An 18,143-nucleotide genomic window follows, 5' to 3' on the forward strand; every position below is an offset into this window, starting at 1 on the left:
CTTGACTTTCCAATCCTTCACTAACTCTTCTCTGCTTAATAACATTAAAAAGAACAATATTTATTGAGTTGAAATTTATATTCTACTTCAAACCCATTGTGAAACACACCTGCAAACATGTAAAAGAATATAACTTCCCTCCAGTATTTCAACTTTCCATTAAAATGCAAATATGATTTCATTAGCCAGGCAACAATACCCACAGCCTTAAACCAAACAAAACCAGTATCTTTTCTCTCTATATCCCAACTTCCCCTAAGATACAATCTTACTCTTATGTTGGATCATTTCTGGATGAATATTTTTAGATTTGGACTTGCCATTATTATCCCTGATTAGAGAGGGAAAAGTAAAATATGTGATTTGAGATTTTAAATTCATAGATGTATCCTACTTCCTAGACAAGCAAATATAAAAATATATAAAAATAGTTCACTAAATTTTAAGCAAAGAACTGGAAAATAGCCCTTCTTTCAGGTCCTAAGCATTAGATGAAGAAGGGGGAGGGGGAAATCACTCAACGTGATTAAAAGTATGTCATGAAGGCAACAGCCACTGTATTTCATATTCGACCTTCCCAGGAGTCTATCCAGGCCACACTTTATTTTGCCATAGGTAGAAAACTCTCCACAGAAACTCTGTTAGCTTAGTAACACTAGACAAGCAGCTCCAGTGAAAAGATTCATCAAATTCGAGGGGGGGGGGGGAAGAGACACAGAGAAAGGCAGAGATAAAAGACCCAAGAAAAAAAGGCAGCCAAGAGAGAAAGAGAAATTTGGACGGGACTGTTAGAAATTTGCTCTCTACTTCTCTGCTTCTTTGCTGGGATTGGGTTTCATTTCTTTCGGCGCCCCTGACCTTGCAGTCTTCCGACTCTCCACGCTCCCCCTCCCGACCACCCCCTCCCCCGGCCTGCGCCTGCCTTTGTGTCTGCCTGTCACTTACCGGGGAACCCAAAGGAGTGGATTCAGGAGCAGCACAAAGCCAGGACACAGATTTGCCCACAAATTCTCTTACACACATTCCCCAGGCTGCAAGGCACAGCCCATCGCAGAGCTGATGTACCTTGAGAAAGTGGGTTCTGGTCTTGTTGGGGCGACCGGAGCAACTATTCTTTGCTCTCCCCACTCGGCACCACTAACAAAACGCGCAGACTTAAGGGAAAAACAAAACCTCACTTAGTGTACTACAGTTCCACTCCCCGTGACATTCGCTCAGGACGCCCCCCAAAAAGGGGACACGGGGGGTAGAAGGGGCGGACGCAAACCCAGACCCAGACCCAGACCGACAGCACATAAAAGGGTCGAAAAAGCTCCCGTCACTGTTCTTTCCGGGGTGGGTTAGGAGAGACCAGAGACTCGTTTGACTTACACGAAGGAAGGGGAGTGGGAGCATTAGAGGGAAATGTAGTGCCCCCCCGCGTCGCAACCCTCCCTCCAAAAAAAAAAAAAAAGCTGAACTATTTTAGAAAGGGGAGCAAAGAAAAATCACTTTCCTGAGGATAAAAGGCCGAGAAACCGGCTGGTCGGAGTCAAAAAGGTAAGTTTTCCGGGTCAGGAGGAGACGAGCAATAATAGCAGGAGAAAGAAAAGAACCCAGAACTATAGGTTTCAGGGGGGTGCGGGGCGGGGGGGGGGAGAATTAAAACTATATTTGTCAGCCATGTTGAAGAGGCTCCAGTAATTTGTGAAGCTTCCCTCTTCCCTCTTGGTATTCGTGGGTGACACTGCAGGGCTTGCTCCCCCGTCCCTGGAAGCCCGAGAGAAAGCGAAGGGGAGAGGAAAGGGAGAGTTTCGCGGCACAAGCGACGCGCTCTGACCTCGGTCTCGTCCCGCAGCCTTGCAGCAATCCAGCAGTTGCAGTCAGGTCTCCTTTCTAACAAATCCTAAAGGGCAGCCATCTTGCTTTCTTCTGCTTCTCTACGAAAGCAGCCTAGCCTCCGCATCAATATTCATAAGGCAGTTTGACGTCTGTTCTCATCACTCGGCGGGGCCGGCGTCTCGGGGCGGCCGCGCCGAGGGGGCGGACGTGACTCGCATGCGAGCCGGGCCTGGGCGCGCAGCGCTCGCGGGGAGGCGGCGGCCGCCCGAGCTCTCCTCCTTCGCCGCCTCCTCTCCTTCTGCGCCCCGCTGTCCTCCTCCTCCTCCTCCGCCTCCTCCGCCGCCGCCTCCGCCCGGCCTCCGCCGCCGCCCTGGGTCCCTCAGCCCCGGCTCCCAGGGAGTCAGCCCCCCCAGTCCGGGGCGTCCCGCACCAAGGCCGAGGCACCCGGGGGCCGGACACTGGCGCGCGCGGTCCAGGCCGGGCTGCCCTGGCGCCGTGGAGCGAGCGGAGCGGGGGGGAGCGGCGCGCCCGGCGGAGCGCGGGGCGGGGGCGGGCGCGGGGGGAAGGTCCAGCCCCCGGACGCCGCGGCCGGACCCGGACCACCCCGGGACCCTCCGACGGGTCCGCGCCCCGGGCTAGGGCGCGCAGGCGAGGTGGCGTGAGCGCCTGGCACGGGGATGCGAGACCCCCGGTGAACCCTTTAAACTTTTTCTTGGTACAGCGCTCCACCGACGCCCGCTTCTAGGTCACTGAGCTCCCCTGGCCCCCGCGCGCACGCACCTCCGCCTCGCACCAGCCCCGGCCCCCGCCTCTGGCCGCGTCCCCGCGCGCGCCCCGCTCCTCCCGCAGAGGCCCGCACGCCCATCCCCTGGTAGGTCCCCCGTCACCCCGCCCTCTCGGGTTTTGGCATCCTCCCGACACTGTCACTTTAATCTTGCAGAGCAGAAGCACTCCTCAGCTCGCCGAGGTGAGGGCATGCCCTGAGTGCGTTAGGGGCCTGTAGTTTTAGAGACTTGACAAATTAGGAAACTGACCCAGGCCCGCGTCTCCCCGCCCTGGCCCACCTTCTGTTTACTTTGGGCACGTGGGCTGGGATGGAGAGGGATTCTCACACACCCAGGATGAATTTCTCACCAGGGACTCGACTGCTCGCTAGATTCGGTTGTAAGAAACAAGCCTGCACCTCCCAGTTCTTAAGTTTTCTCCGATATGAGTCCGTGTTGTGAAAAAAATTCCGCCCGTATAATTAATTAACGAAGAAATCGACCCATAAAGAACAAAATTCCCTATGACGGACGCCCGATTTTCCCTGACGTTTGGGACTCCGTCCGATGACTCCGCGTGTCCGTTGACAGCAGTTTTTTTGTTTTCTATCGACGATTAGTTTTACCCCTCTTTTTAATGCTCCTTTTTCTAATCATAATTTTTTTAATTGGAAGATGAGGTAAAGAACAAAGCCCCTATGAATCATTGTATCTGATAGTTTTTGAGATTTGCCCTCTATCTTGAAGAAGTTCTCATGTTACTGGCATTCAAACTTTAAAGAGATATTTTGAGTATCTTTTATGAGACCACTACATTTTGATCACAATACTCTTAGGTCAACGGAGGCTATTTTGTGTATCCCGCTTTTCTGTGTGTCCGTAATTTCTTTAGAAGTAAAATCTTTTGCTAATTTTATGAAATGGAAATATTTCCTCTTAGGAAAAAGTTATAAGGCACTCTTTCCATGTGTCACATTGTTACTAAGTAGAATGTTTCACGTTTGTTCTAATGAAACATTGTTTATTCCATTTTGAGACAAAGTTGACTCAGGTTTCTGATTTTGCATAGGCTAAGCAAAATCGTTCATTTCCCCCTAAGCATTTCTTTCTGTGAAAATGAATTTCCATCTTTTCTAACTGTACACTAGTGTGTCATCAAAGTCTTGGCAGTTGCTAATGGACTTTAAACTGTTTGGGAGGTTCCTTGGATCTGCTTTTCAAGTCCAAAAAGTAAAGTTTTCCAACAGCTATGACATACATTTATGTAGTGCACAGCACAGCTGAACTATTGAAAGTGTGGGTTTTGAAATCCAACAGACCTAAGTTAATCTTGACGCTGTCCTTTACTAAATGTGTGACTTTGAGCATGGTACTTAACTCTGTGTGTATCAGTTTTCTCATCCGCTAGACACCCTCTAAAACAACAGGGTGGTTGTGAAGATTAAATAAGACCCTAGGTAAGCGCCCAGGTGGTTATTACTATTACCAATCATAAAACATCTACTTCCAGGAGTTTTTCTTAATTAACTAAAAGTATATAATGTCTTCAAATAACATGTGGCCAATATTGTATTCACATGTGTCTCATATAAACACCTGTACATTCCCTTGGTTACTTATATGGTAATTGGAAAAATGATCTTTAAGGCCACCTCCTTCTCATTTCATTTTTAAAATCTCTCTCTCTCTGTGTTGTAACAGGTGGTTCTTGTCTATCTGGAATCATTCTTGGCTTGCAGTTGGTTTTGCAACAGGCCCTAAACCTTTCCTTGCCAACTTCTGTCTCTGCACCCCCACCACACCCTTAACCACCATGACATTTGTTAATTTAAAAGAAAATACATTACTCCTCTTGGCTAGTGTGACTTTTCCACAGCAAAAGGAAGTAAAATTCTGAAGGTTTCCAAGTGTAAAATATTTTAGTGATATTTTGTTGATGAAATGAAAACCTCTTAGTTGCTATTTCTGGGAAAGAAAAGATATAGTGTATATACTCAGTTGTTTACTGGACATTAGTGCACATTTGTACGCATAATTCAGTGCCAGCTTTTATAAATTGTGTGCATTCTTGAGATTCCTCCTATAGGTGTGGATAATCTATTTTTAAAAGGTAATTTACTGTCTTAACAGCAGCCAATTGTTATCAAATTCCTTACCTTTTTTGTTTTCCCCTCAAACTAGAAATAGCACTCCTTCCTCACAAAGAAATCTTTGCTTCTTTAATGGAGAAAAAAGCCGAATAGAACAAGTTCCACGACATGCTATTCTATGTTAGAAAATTGACTTGATTGGCCCGGGCACCTGCTGTCTAACTCAGTTGCTGGGTCTCTAAGCCTCCTAGGGTGGAGATCTAACTTCCTGTCTGCTCTGTCCATTAAAGAGCTGACAACAGCAGCTTGCTTTACAATGCAAATCTCTTGTACTAACAAAAAAATAATAGGTGATTCTTAATTTCCTCCCCACCTGCAGGACAGGAAATTTTAAGGACTTGATCTTATCCTCAACAAAGAGAAATAGCTGTAATACATACTGCTTTGAAGTAATTATAGCAGTTTAACACAAACATTAAATCATCCCATCTCTGAAAACATATTTCTGAAGTATGACCTGATAAAGATTCTCTGCATGCCTAAAAGACAATTGACCTTCAAACAGCATAGCAGTCATTGCTGTGAAGGGGCTGTTTTGTTTCCTTTTGTCTAGTGACATTACTGCACATCATTCAAAGGTACATATTTAACATAGGTAGAATGCTAATTTTAAAAATCGCTAGCAGATGAAACAATTAGACACAACATTTTAACTTTTTGATATAAATTATTTCAATAAAATCATCATTGTCTAAAGCCAGGGGTCATAATATTGTAACAGTCTTGATAAAGTCTCTTTTATTATGATGATTTCTACTTACTTTTTCTCTGACCTTTGTTCATATTGTTAATTCCTCTTCCTATAATTTGGAAATTTTAAAGAAATAGATACAAATGTTCTAGTCCTATCTTACTTAAATCAGGAGCCATCCAAAGTGTGTACTGATTTAATGGGGGGCAAAAGAAAATGTCAGATGAAACTCAGATCTAATCCTGTTAAAACATTGCCAAAGCCATTATAAAAAGAATATTAGGATCATTAGTGGGACAAACGTCATGGAAATGCCTCCAGAAGTATTGTAAATATGATGCTAATATCAATCTCTTTTCTTCTTATAAACTCTAACTTTACAATACTGTAAATGTTCTTATTCTCATTCAAATTTGGTAACTCACTTAATATTCCCTTTTCTTTTGAGAGAATAATGTTTCAACTTTAATGATGAACTTCAGTGAAGAGTAAATTTTAACTATTAGCAATTACCTCAGCACCATCTTATATTTATATAGGATTTTATAGTTTTTAAAACATTTTTGTACACTATTGTTTTTAAGGTAAATCGTACACTATTATGTTTAATATTCAAAACCATATGCCATGTTCAAAATAGCATTTAATTTAATTCCCATCTTATAAATATGAAAAGTGAGGTTAAGTAAATTCCTCAAGTTCATACAGCCTATAAACAGAAGAGCACCTCTCAAATGAAAGTTTTGTGAGTTCAAGATCAGGTCTTTTTCATTTTACCCAAACTATCCCCATATATTTTCCTGCTCATGTTCCTCTAAATTTTTCCTACCATTATTAGTACTGACTGATATAGGAATCTTCCCTTCAAAATTAAGAATAATTTTCCATTATTCTTTGTTACAAAAAACAAAACAAACAAAAAACAACAACTCACCATCTACATTTACTTATTCTTAGTACTCCAATGGTAATACTATCTGTTAAATACTAGTTATTCCAAGCACTGGGATGATAGTTCTACCCCTTTTTTTTCTTTGAATTTAAGGTTTATTACAACCAAATAAGGTAGGTAATATCTTATTGAGAATTACAGATTGAGTAACTTGGTTGGGATTAAAAAACTGGAACTAAAGTCTAAATCTAGGTTTGCCTGATACTAAAGCTCACGTCCTTGCAAGTACACTGTGCTATATCCCTGGTTTGTAGATATACAATAGATATCTATGTGTACACCATGGTAAGTTTTCACACAATTAGATTTTTTTTTGTTTTGTTTCAGCAATAACATTAGTGTTTTTCGCCTCTTCCTCATATAACAAAACAACAACAACAAAATCCTCTTCTGTCTAAATCTCTACTTGGTTTTTCCTGTCATTTACTTTCTACCCTTTTCTTCAGTTTCCAATTTTATGCTAAAAAGCTGTCATGCTTGAACTCTTTGGAACAATGATTACATTAGTGTAAATTAGTGTAATAAATGTGCTACCACACCCCTGACCGTTCCCCAACTACTTTAACATATGTCTTACCCCACTAACAAATTGTTTAGAAAGATAAGCTCTGCTATCTGTTTTCAAATGGGTGTGGTGAAATGGAATTGTAGCACCCTTGATCTGCTCCTGACTTCCTTGAATGACTTAGGGGTTCATTCCTGACTAACAGGGAAGCTGGCAGGTGGAAAGATCGCCACCTACTGAAAGCATTAATAAGACATGGGTCTTTGGGAATAAAAATCCTCAGAGTGGGGTAGCATGAAATCTCCCCTTTGGGAACAAATCAGAGCCACCTGAGGAGCTTTGGGGTAATATGCATAACTGGGTCCCACTCTACTCCACCAGCCTCTTGGAGAATCTGATTAATGAGGTCTGGGACGGAGCTGGAGGACCAATATTTTTCAACAGATTCACAATCCGATGGATGATTCTGCTTAAAAAATCACAAGTAGAGCATAATGTGTTAAACTACAATGAAAACAATTAACTTTTACACCTAATAGTAATAGGCACACAGTGTTTTCATTCAGGGAGCAAATGTATCTCCCTAGGCTGGTGGAGCCCTCAGACCTTTCCAAAGATCTAGCAACGCTGCCTGTGACTCCCTTTCTGTGTTTCAGGTTGATTAAGTCCTTCTAAGTTCTCCTCTGTTATGACAGGTTAAAATATATAGGAGGAGGAAATAATTAGCAGTCCGAGAATGACCCAGATTATCGGTAGTGAAAGGGAAAGATTAGAGGGAAAATAATATGACAGGACTGATACTCTGATGAGTTGGGAAAAAAGAAGTATTGGAAGTTGCCTGAGTTCAATGTGTGAAAAATATTTTGGGATTTTTGTTCCCAAGGCAAAATTGTATTGGTTGAGTTGTGTCATATTTTTCTAAAAATGTTTAAACCATTCTTTAATCTAGACAACTAGGCAAATTGATTCTGATTTGTTTCTTTTCCCAATCTAATGGCCACATAATAGTTTAGGAGTATATTAGATAGCATCATATTAACTATTGGTGTAATTCTTCCTGGAAGGAAGAGCTATAGAGATAAACTAATTTTAGACTCCTCCCATGATAAATTAATCTTTTTCTTATAGTCTATGGAAAAGAAAGAAAAATAAAAAAGAAATAGGATAGCCATTACTTGACACCCGGTTTTCTTCATATATTCTGGTGTTTTCATACTTTCTAGAGATGTGTGAGAAAAGTTAATGAGATCTGACTCAGTACCAACTCAGGGCCTGTGGGAGCATGAGAGGCCCAGTAGTTTCCTGCAAAGCTTGCTCTACCAATCTCTGTTTAATTTGTTTTCTTATTTTATATCTTAGAGCACAGTATTAATATTGTTTGACAGAAAACCTCCTTGATCTGTCAGTAATTAGGCAGGCCTCTAAATTGAACATGGATTGATTGCTAAATAATTGTTCTGCATTTGACAATGACTTTTATCCTCAAGAGAATAAATTATATCCAAGCAGTGACCACAAAATAGGGGTTCCTGAAAGAAAGGTTGGAGTAGAAGGTGAAAAGAAACACACACACACACACACACACACACACACACACACACACACACTAAATCAGAACATCAAAAATCCTAAAGGAGCATTTCATTGGGGGCCCCTAATTTTTATTTCTCTGAAATTTTATGAACACCGACCCTAGTTAGACTGGATAGGGACAGGTAAAGAAGTGAAAAATATTGGAGAATGGTGTGTTTAGTGGTGGGGATGGGGGATGTGGGTGGGGTGGGGATTGTCAGGTGGGAGTGACCCTAGTGATGATACTAATTTATTTTAATTAAGGAAGCCTTCCTGAATTTTCTTAAATCATAAAACATCAATAACCACTGTCTCCTAGTGAACAAGAACTAGAAGAGTCTGTGAATTTAAAACTCAGGAAAGGGTAAGAATCTTAATTTTTATGGGCGAGGGCTGCTGTTAAAGGTAAAAGTAGTATGAACTCATAAAATAGATATTTAAAAAAATAGAAGGAGAAACTAATAAAAACATACTTATTGGAAATGTTAAGCTCAGTCTGATATAAATAAATGACACAGTCTAGGATTGTAACCTAGATGCTGCTACTGAAAACCTACCAAAAAAACCCAAAAACCAAAAACCAAACAAAAAGCAACAAAAGAAAAAGTTTAATATACACTATCTCATTGAGTATACACAGTACTCTTGAAAATAGGTAAGACAGTTAAGACACAATGTATTTTATTTTTTAGCACCAGAGAACATGTGTTTAACACATGAGGGGACATGTCAGAGAGATTAAGTAACTTGCCCAGGGTCACACAGCAGGTGATACATTCTCAGACTTAAGCCTTCATTAATGTTCTTTTTACAAACCAAAGGAAAACAAATAAACCAACTTTAATTCCTTCCTGGGGGCAGAAAAGAAGCTCTGATCAACTTGTGACATTGTATCTTAAGCTGGTCACATTTTCAGGTTTTGCCTGTGCTCACACAGACAGAGGAGAATGTTACAGTAACAGAAACATTTAGAAAAGGTGTGTGTAAGTTATTATTATTATTTTTAATGTAGGCCATCCACTGTGGTAGGAATTCTTTCATTCCAAATGTAAGGTGACAGTTAATTTATTCCCTGAAAACGTTTCTCAGGGGAAGAATAACAAGTTACTCAAAGCCCTGAAAGGTAAAATATTGGAGCTCTTCCTTTATTTCTCCCTTCTAATGTCATAGAAAAAAGATGTTTGGGTAGGGGAGAGAGAGAGAGAGAGAGAGAGAGAGAGAGAGAGAGAGAGAGNAGAGAGAGAGAGAGAGAGAGAGAGAGGGAGAGAGAGAGAAGGAGGGAGGGAGGGAGGGAGGGAGGGAGAGAGAATTTAAAGAAGAAACATTGTTAGACAAGAAGACATAGACCCACATTTTCATAAAAAGCAAATATATGTGTAAATATCTGTAGTTAATTGAAACAGTTTTTGTTTTATTGAGTAGGGCTGGGCAGGGTGGGGTTTGGTAGATTTATGTTAAGTCAGAGTTTCAAACTCACAGATTTTCTAATGAAACCAAAACTCAGAATGAAACTTTATACACACAATCTGGAATGAGTAAAATTTTTGCCCTAAACAATTTCATGAAAAGACAAGTTTTATATAACTTTAGCAAATGACAGTGCTCTCCAACATGGCTGCTTGCCAAGCAATAACACTTTATTATATCGCCTATGTTTTTAGAGAAAAAGTTTACATAGATAAATTTATTGTAGAATTGTTAATTCTTGGTGACAACATTTATTTTACTTGGTACCTTACACTTTTACATTTAAATTTTTAGAGACTTCATGCATGGCAGCCTCTATGGAGGGTGTGGACTTTGGTAGTAATGTATAAAATTCAAAAGCATAGTTTTGGTGACAAGAGAAATAATTATAGGCCCACTCTTTAGTTGGGATCTTTTGAGTGCTTTGCTCATAAAAATGTTGTACTATGAATTCAGAGGTTGGGGAGAAGCTCACCAAAGGATTTGAGAGAAATGAAAACTTACCTAGTCAGGATACCTTCTCAGAAATGTTTTTCAAAGAACTTTAGAAATGAAAGCTGGTTAGTCTCATTTTCCATTGCATAAATGGTAATTCAAGTCTGAATTTCTAATTTATCATAGTTTATGGTGGTGCTTCAGAGACACAAATGTGTCATTTGTGTTTTAGCTTTCACATTCTTTAGAGGCAGTTTAATCAGTGCATGACCATAACTAAACCAAGTCAAACGGTGACATCATGGGGGTTTGCTCAGGAAGTCCTCAATACACAGAATGATCAGAAGTGGATGGAAATATGGTCATAGAACATCCCTCAAAAGAGTGTTATAATAATGACACATCTCCTCATTCTTTTTTTCGCATTAGCGGTGGCATTTCCCATGCTCTGCTCTCTCTGCCTTATTCTATGTTCAAATTAAACATTGTTGTGATAGCTCACTGCATTATTCTCACATAATATTCTTATTTATTCCCTTATTCAGTGAGATAATAGTGAACAAGGTGTGTCTCCTGCCCTTACAGAACTTAGAGTCAAATGGGGAATAAAACATGTAAATGACAAATTACAAATCCTTGTGAGATGTGTGAAGAAAAGTGTGTTAGGCACAATAGGAAGGGTGCTTAACTCCTAGTTGCCAGTTCAGAAAAAAACTTCCCATGAAAGTAACATTTAAGCTGCAATCTTAAGGATGAATAGGAATTATTCAGACCAAATAGACAGAGAAGAGTACTAGGCGGAGATAGTATATGAAGAACAGGAGCACAACTGCGTGTGACATGCTTGAAGAAATAAAACACGCTCCGAGTGACGCTCAGAGGGAGAGTGAGAATGCTCAGGTTGCAGCAGCGTGCGGGGCCCAGGTCAGGAGGGTTAGTGTAAATCATAGCAAGGGGTTTGGATCGGGGCCAAGTGCAATGGGAAATCAATAATGGGCTTTAAAAGGGAAGAAAATGGTCAGATTTGGACTTTGGAAATATCTCTGTGGTTGTAGTGCCGAGAATGGATTGAGAGAACATAATAGCAGAGGATAGGACACCAGTGAGGAACAGGGGATGTCACTTAGGAAAGATTAGTGTGTCTGGATTAGAGACTAGGCAATAGGAAGGAGGAAAATGGAGGGGTCCATAGTTTCACAGAGTTGAAGAAATGGAGCCTAGGAACTGCTTGGATTGCAAGGATGGAGCAGAGGTAGGGCTCAAGGATGTCACCCAGGTTTCCGACCTGGCCAACGAGATGGCTGGTGGTGACTTTCACTGCAGATGGAAATAACAGGAAGAGAGGCAGACCTGGAAATAGGAGTTTGGGAGTTGTGGGAAGAAAATAACCATCAGTGAGGAAAAAGTGAAGTCTGAGACACTGGGAGGCCATTGATGTGGAGGTGCGCAGCCAGCAGTTGGACATCTGAGCCTGAGACCTAACCAAGAGTTTCAGACTGGAGTTATAAACTTGTGAGTTACCTGCATAAAGATGGCAGATGAGGAAGATAACTTGAGGCTCTGAGTGAGAAGAAAAGGGGAGCTCAGGGAGAGAAACAGCGGAGGACCACCCTTGAGGTTTGAGAGAAAGAAGACCAGCCCTGAAGGGAGGAAACCCAAGGTGGGTGCAGGTGTGGGAACCACCTGAGGACGCACGTCACCAAGGAGGCCTGACTTGGTTAGTAGTGCCACATACTATTGAGCTGCAACCTGAAATAAGGAGAAGTACCCCTTGGATGTAACAGTGGTACATTCATTGCAATCCTTGGCAAAGAGAGATTCAGTAGAATAGTGGTGACAGGAGCCAGCCAGATTGCCTGGGGTTGAAGGATAAACAGGAAGTGAGGATGTGGAGATAGGGAGTGCAGATAGCTATTTAAAGAAGTTTAACTCAAGAGAGGAGGAAGGAGATAGCAAAGTAGTGATGGGGATGTGGGACTGAAGAAAGAATGTTTATAAGGTGGGAGAGAGTTGAGCATGTTTTCATGTTTTATGGTCCATGTAGGGGATAGTTGATAGTGAGTGACTAACGGAGGTCATCTCTCTGTGCCATCCCTCCTATCTCCCTCTCTAGCGGGCCCGATGAGCTGTCTTCAACAAGTTGTATCATTGCTTTGGGGAAACAGAGGAATGGGGTCTGTGAAATGTATTATGAGTTAAATCCTGATGATTTGGATAAGGCTGAGGTGATGATGGTGATATAATATAAAATTCTAGAAATCAGAGCTTTCTTTAAAACATGGGGGTGTATTGTGAAAATTACAGGTAATACATACATAAAGGTATAATATGGTGGCAAGAGATTCTCCATCTGGGTGATATGCAGTGATGGCTGTAGCTTCTAATCCTTGCTTCTTACTATAGTGACAGTTCTGCAATCCAAGAATAATCATAAGAATACATACCACATACTGATTGCCTACTGAGTGCTGGGCATAAAGTATATATTATTTTTATATTCTTCCAAGAACCCTATAAGGTAGATATTACTTTCAGCTTACAGATAAGTAACGGCTCAGAGAGAATAAATAAATTTCTACAATCAAAGAGCTAGTAAGCGGCTGAACTAACAGTAGAACTCAGGCTTGTCTATTTCAGAGTGTGAGAGCTTTGCTCTGAGCAACATGCTATATCATTCAGGAATAGCTAATTAAAAATAGGTTTTGCTCCACACTGCTCATAGTCATGTGTTGCTATGCAACTACAATATCTTCTCTTTAAGACAATAGTGAACACAACATAGGGAAAAATTGGTACTTGTGCATCAGACAGAGTTGGAGGAAAAGCAGATCCAGGGATCTAGAGATTCATGGGAGAAAAACAATGATCTCCAGTCCCACATTCCTTCCGCTTGCCCACTTGTTCATGCACCTCCTTTCTTCACTCCATGAATACTACTTTCAAGTTTACAGACAGAGATGTTTTGTCCCCATAGAGCTAAAAGGAATTACACAATTAAATACTTACTTGCAATTATGACAAACATGACAAAGGGGAGTTTGGAGGATGAGGAGGGAGGGAAGATAAAAAGAAGGATAAAACTCAGTTTAGAAGTCAATTATCACTTTCTTGAAGAAGTGATAATTGAGCCTTGAAAAAGGCTTTGAAACATGAGTAGGAATGAACCAATCGAATGGGGCACGAGGCGGAGTCTTGTTCCGGGCGGGCGGAGGGCATTGCAACAAAGGGCTGGTCCAGGAACCATTCTCCCCCTTGTCAGGTAATGACACTATGATTTATCCTTGGGGAACCAGCCTTCAAACCATGAGGCTCAGGGAAAGATAGTCTACCTTTAGCGCTAAGGGTGTGCACATGTTACACCAACTTTGGCCAATAACCTCTGCTTCTTTCCACAGGAATTGTTTGTTAAGCAAGAAACACAGCCAAAGCCAGGCAAATCAGAACCAAAAAGGCCAGCTCGGGGCCTTTTGCTGGTGGTATTGGGGAAACTTATTTTCTTTCTGCTGTGCTCGCTGGCTCTATGGCATGGAAACCTAAAGCTGTGGCAATCAGAGGGGGAAAGCTCGGTTCTTTGGTCAACGTGAGAAATGTCCAAACCTGCAGAGAGGTTTTATGAGTACGTGTAAGCCAAACTGACATCACATGCACAATCTCAGATGCTCTGGAGAATAACATGTTTGCAGCTTCTTTTATGCATTTGAAATTAAGGAGGGACTGTAAGGAAAATTGGAGAAAGCAAGGCAGGGATTGGATTGCAGGATGGTTAACAAGATTATGTGCCCTCTTGAGGGTTAATACCCTCTTCAGGGGTATTACTCCTGGCATTTCAAAGGTGTGATAACCTGGATGCACAGAAACAATGGGCAGGGCCGGCTTAACACCTTTCACTAAAGAAGTTATAGGCCGGAAGCATGACTACCCGCCATGACCTGCCCAGTTAAGAATTTAGGATCTGATCACCCTGTGAGGTGACTTTCCACAGAACTCCTTTTTTCATCTATGCTTTCAAAGGAAGTGTCTCTCCTCCAGTGGCCAACACAGAGAGAAGTGGGGCTGAAAGAGGAAGAGAGGAATCCAATGGACGTCATTGAGCAGATCTACTCCACGGATTTACAGTGTTGTGAACCAGTAAATTCCTCTTTCCAAGCAAGCCTGTTTGAGGTATACTTTAATCATTTAGATCTGATTGATTGATTGATTGATTGATTGATTTTAAATGGTACAAGGACTGAAGTGTGGTAAGTAACAGACATCAAAGTGTGCAATAGCTGAATCCTGGTAGGGAAGGGTAAATGAGGACCCCTCTTTTTTTTTTTTAAAGATTTTTATTGGGGAATTGGGGGGATGGGAACAGTGCTGGGGGATTGGGGAAGGGGAACAGACAAGTTGCTGTCGTTTTTGTTCTTCAATCTAGTTGTGCAGGACGTTGCTTCACTTGCCCAAGTTGGCACCATCATTGCGCTCTTCCCTGGAGAGGCAGATCAGTCACCGGCTTCTGGACGGCTGCTCACTGCGGCTGCTGGCCGCTCACTGCGGCTGCTGGCCGCTCACGCTGGCTGCTGGCTACACACGGTAGCCCATGGCAACTCACTGCCACAGGGACTGCAGCCTATGCCGTCGCCAGCGACTCATGGCAGCCCAGCTCCAGGTTGAGCTGTTGTTCAGCATCTTAGCTGTGGAGGGCAGTGTTCACTGGCCCTCATATGTGGGATCCGAACCGGGGCCCTCTGGCATCCCAAGCGAGTTCTTAACCATCGCGCCACTCGGCCGGCCCAAGGACCCCTCTTTTTTTAGCTGAGAAGTTAACACAACAGTTGATTAGCTTGCTATCTGTGGTATCAAAGCATGGTCCTACCAAGACTGGAGAGTAGAGGATGTGTTTGAAAAAACATCAGGAATGTATTGATTCCTTCTTGTGGGGTGTAGTGAGCTCTTTTATGAAAGAGACAAGCTGCAGGTAAACCTGGTTCCTTGGGAATCGGGAAATATTCAGCAGCCCTTTAGCTCTTATCCTGAAATCCAGAGCAGCAGAAGGTCACACGTATTTTCACTGTTTGAAGTTTGACAAGTCAATCCTTCTGCTCCAATCTAAATTTAGTGCTAACGAAGGTGGGGAATCAAATTGGAAAATAAGATTGAAACCAGGAACTCCAACCACCGAGTCACAGAACATCAAGGTGGATTGTTAGAAGAAAGAAACAACCCCTTTGGCATCTAGATTCAAGGATTAGGCATCAATACTAACTGGTTTTTGCTGCTAATTCACTGAATTTACTGGAAACAGACTGTACAGTTTACAAAGTTTTTAAGGAACTTGGGTTTCCAGAGAAACTCTAACACCCATAACCTCAGGGCTGCGATTGCCCAAGTCCCAAGGCAATACTCAGTCAGGACCTAAAACCCACACTAACAGAAACAGTGTGATAACCAGAAAGTGAATACTCCCCAGAGCCTTTCTCAGCTGTGGCCATACAGCACAAATTATAAGGGAAAGCATCCCAGGAGATAGACCCAAGAGCAGACAGAAAGGCTACCCAAAAAACTCACCCCAAAGCCAAGCCAAGATACCCCTCTGCTCCTGTCCAGCAGTTTATTGTATGTCACCCCGCCTCCTAGTTCCCCTTTCTCAAGTAGAAGTTTTCATGGTAATTAATTTGTTTCCTCCTCACAAATGTCTATTATGTTTGTTGGAGATAGTTAAAAGTATCATTTTCCAGTAAGTTTATGAACCATGAGTAATGTACATTAACAAGAGAGTCTGGACTCAGGCTGAATGCGGTAATTGGATAAAACTTGAGTGCTGCTGGTACATATGTTTTTTATTCAATATGATATTATTGCTTAATGTAGCCTTGGAGAATTTTATATTTTCAGGTATAAGAAAAAGATATGTGGACGTTGTGCAGCCAAGAGGTGAATTGTAATAAATACATGTGATCCGGCCTATCTAGAATCCATTTCTCCTAGGCCCGCTCCCTGATTTTCCACAGGAAAATTCCAACTTTTCCTTTATTCTCATAATATACTCTTCCCCCCACTTTCACTACATGTGACTAGGTGAATCTGACTTCGCTCTCAGCTTCAGAAGGTCGACACCCACACAGACCTGGGCAATCAGAACACTGCACACCTCTGACTAGAGTGATTGATTCTGGACACCGAAACCACATGCTCATATCAAGGCCAGTCAACTCAAAAGCGATGGGACAGTTCTGGGACTGGGGAAGGGGCCTGTTCTGTCTGTTGGGATTGCTGCAAATATGGAATATAAGCTTGGAGTTCCTAGCCCCTGTCATAAATGAAGAACCTATTTGACAATAGAGGTAAAATAGACAAAATGAGAGCAGAGAGATATGGAGAATGGACACAGTCCTGTCGAAATCACTGGAGCCACGTCATCTAGCTGAACCTAAAGATAATCTATCCCTGAAATTTTTAATTATGTGAGTCGATACCCCCTCACTTTCCCACTATTTTTGGTGGGGGTGGGGTGGAATCTAGTTTATGTTGGGTTTATTACCTTCCAATTGAGAGTCTTTAACCCAAGAATAACTGGAAAGTCATGAAATGCATTTAATCAGGGGAGGGATGTGATCAGATTTGAGAGTTTTGAAGGGCGGGTTTTGATTGAGTATCTTTTCTTGAACACCACTCAAACCTTTCCCTTTTCATTCCTGAAAAGTAATGAAGAAGAGTCAGGTGACTGGTTGTACCTATATTTGTACCCAGTGTTTGTAGTGAGACCAAATGTAACTGTGATTAGGGGTCATCACTGGGGACAAGGTAGATGGCTATTATATACACATCATTTTATTTACTCTTCTTTAGTGTCTAGTATTGAATTTCACTTTGCAAATTCTATCCATGCATGCTTTTTTGAGCATTTACTGAGCCAGTTAGCATTTCATTGAAGAAATGACTAAATTTCTGGCTCTTTCTCTAACTGTGAATGAAAATTTGAGAAGACGTTTGGTCAAATTCCTTTTTTCTTTTCCAAGATAGGAATATAGTAAGCATTTTTCCAGAAAAGATGGACTAGGCCCATGATTGTAATAATTATCTATGGCAAGATTAAAAATAGTTTATTAGCATTGATTATGTCACATGTGCATACATTAAGATTAAGAAGAAAGGTTGGGAATTTTCTAATGGGATCAGAAGTGTTCTGGCTGTCTTCTGATTACCATATAAACTAAGGTGGGTTTTTGTTTGTTTGTTTAAATTATTTTAATTTTAGCCAGTGGGTAAAAGTAAAGTATACAACTTGTAGATCACATTTTTAAAGAAATTTTATTGCCCTCTACTTCATCTCTTTCCCCAGTGTGGGCTGGGTTGTGTACATGATGTTATGAGCCAGTGTTGACCGTGGGCCACACAGATGAGGCCAACCAACAGCTCAGAGGAGGCAGAGCAACAAGGTAGAGGTGACTTGGATCCATAAATGACCTCCTGGAATGGAGTCACCTACCTACCCAGGACAATAAAAGAGAAATAAATAAACTCTGTTTTTATCTAAAGCATTGTATTTTGGTGGCTCTTCATTGTATTATTATCAGTTTATCATGTAACTTAACTACATATCCATGAAATACAATGGATTATTATTTCCAAATAATCAGGTGTGTGTGTGTGTGTGTGTGTGTGTGTGTGTGTGTGTGTGTGTGTGTATAGCAGATTAGGTGACCAAAAACTTTAAAAAAAAAACCCAACTTTTCCTTTATTCTCATAATATGGAGGGAACATCTTCTAAAGCAGTTGTCAGACTTTAGGATGCATAAGAATTCCC

General features: G+C 41.6%; 1 protein-coding gene and 1 long non-coding RNA gene across 7 annotated transcripts in view; one reads left to right on the forward strand and one right to left on the reverse strand.

Moving 5' to 3' along the window:
* The window catches only part of TET2 (tet methylcytosine dioxygenase 2), a 125,721-nt gene extending 123,599 nt beyond the window's left edge, over positions 1-2,122 (reverse strand). For 3 of the 4 annotated variants that reach the window (XR_002122811.1, XM_019633239.1, XM_019633240.1), the window contains exon 1: positions 1,820-2,122. The gene's annotated coding sequence lies outside the window, so the exon portion shown is untranslated. The remainder of the gene's footprint in view (positions 1-1,819) is intronic. The other variant, XM_019633238.1, reaches the window with a different exon arrangement.
* Positions 1,121-17,838, forward strand: LOC109377032 (uncharacterized). Of its 3 annotated transcripts, XR_002122814.1 has the most exons (4): positions 1,121-1,539; positions 13,753-13,973; positions 14,369-14,518; positions 16,415-17,838. It is a non-coding gene; the product is annotated as an uncharacterized LOC109377032 (long non-coding RNA). The 3 variants fall into 3 exon arrangements; XR_002122812.1 differs by lacking the exon at positions 13,753-13,973; XR_002122813.1 differs by lacking the exon at positions 1,121-1,539 and having other exon boundaries at positions 13,570-13,973.
* The last annotated feature ends 305 nt before the right edge of the window (positions 17,839-18,143 follow it).

The sequence above is a fragment of the Hipposideros armiger genome, unplaced genomic scaffold (genome assembly GCF_001890085.2).
Source record: "Hipposideros armiger isolate ML-2016 unplaced genomic scaffold, ASM189008v1 scaffold_1264, whole genome shotgun sequence".
Taxonomy (NCBI): domain Eukaryota; kingdom Metazoa; phylum Chordata; class Mammalia; order Chiroptera; family Hipposideridae; genus Hipposideros; species Hipposideros armiger.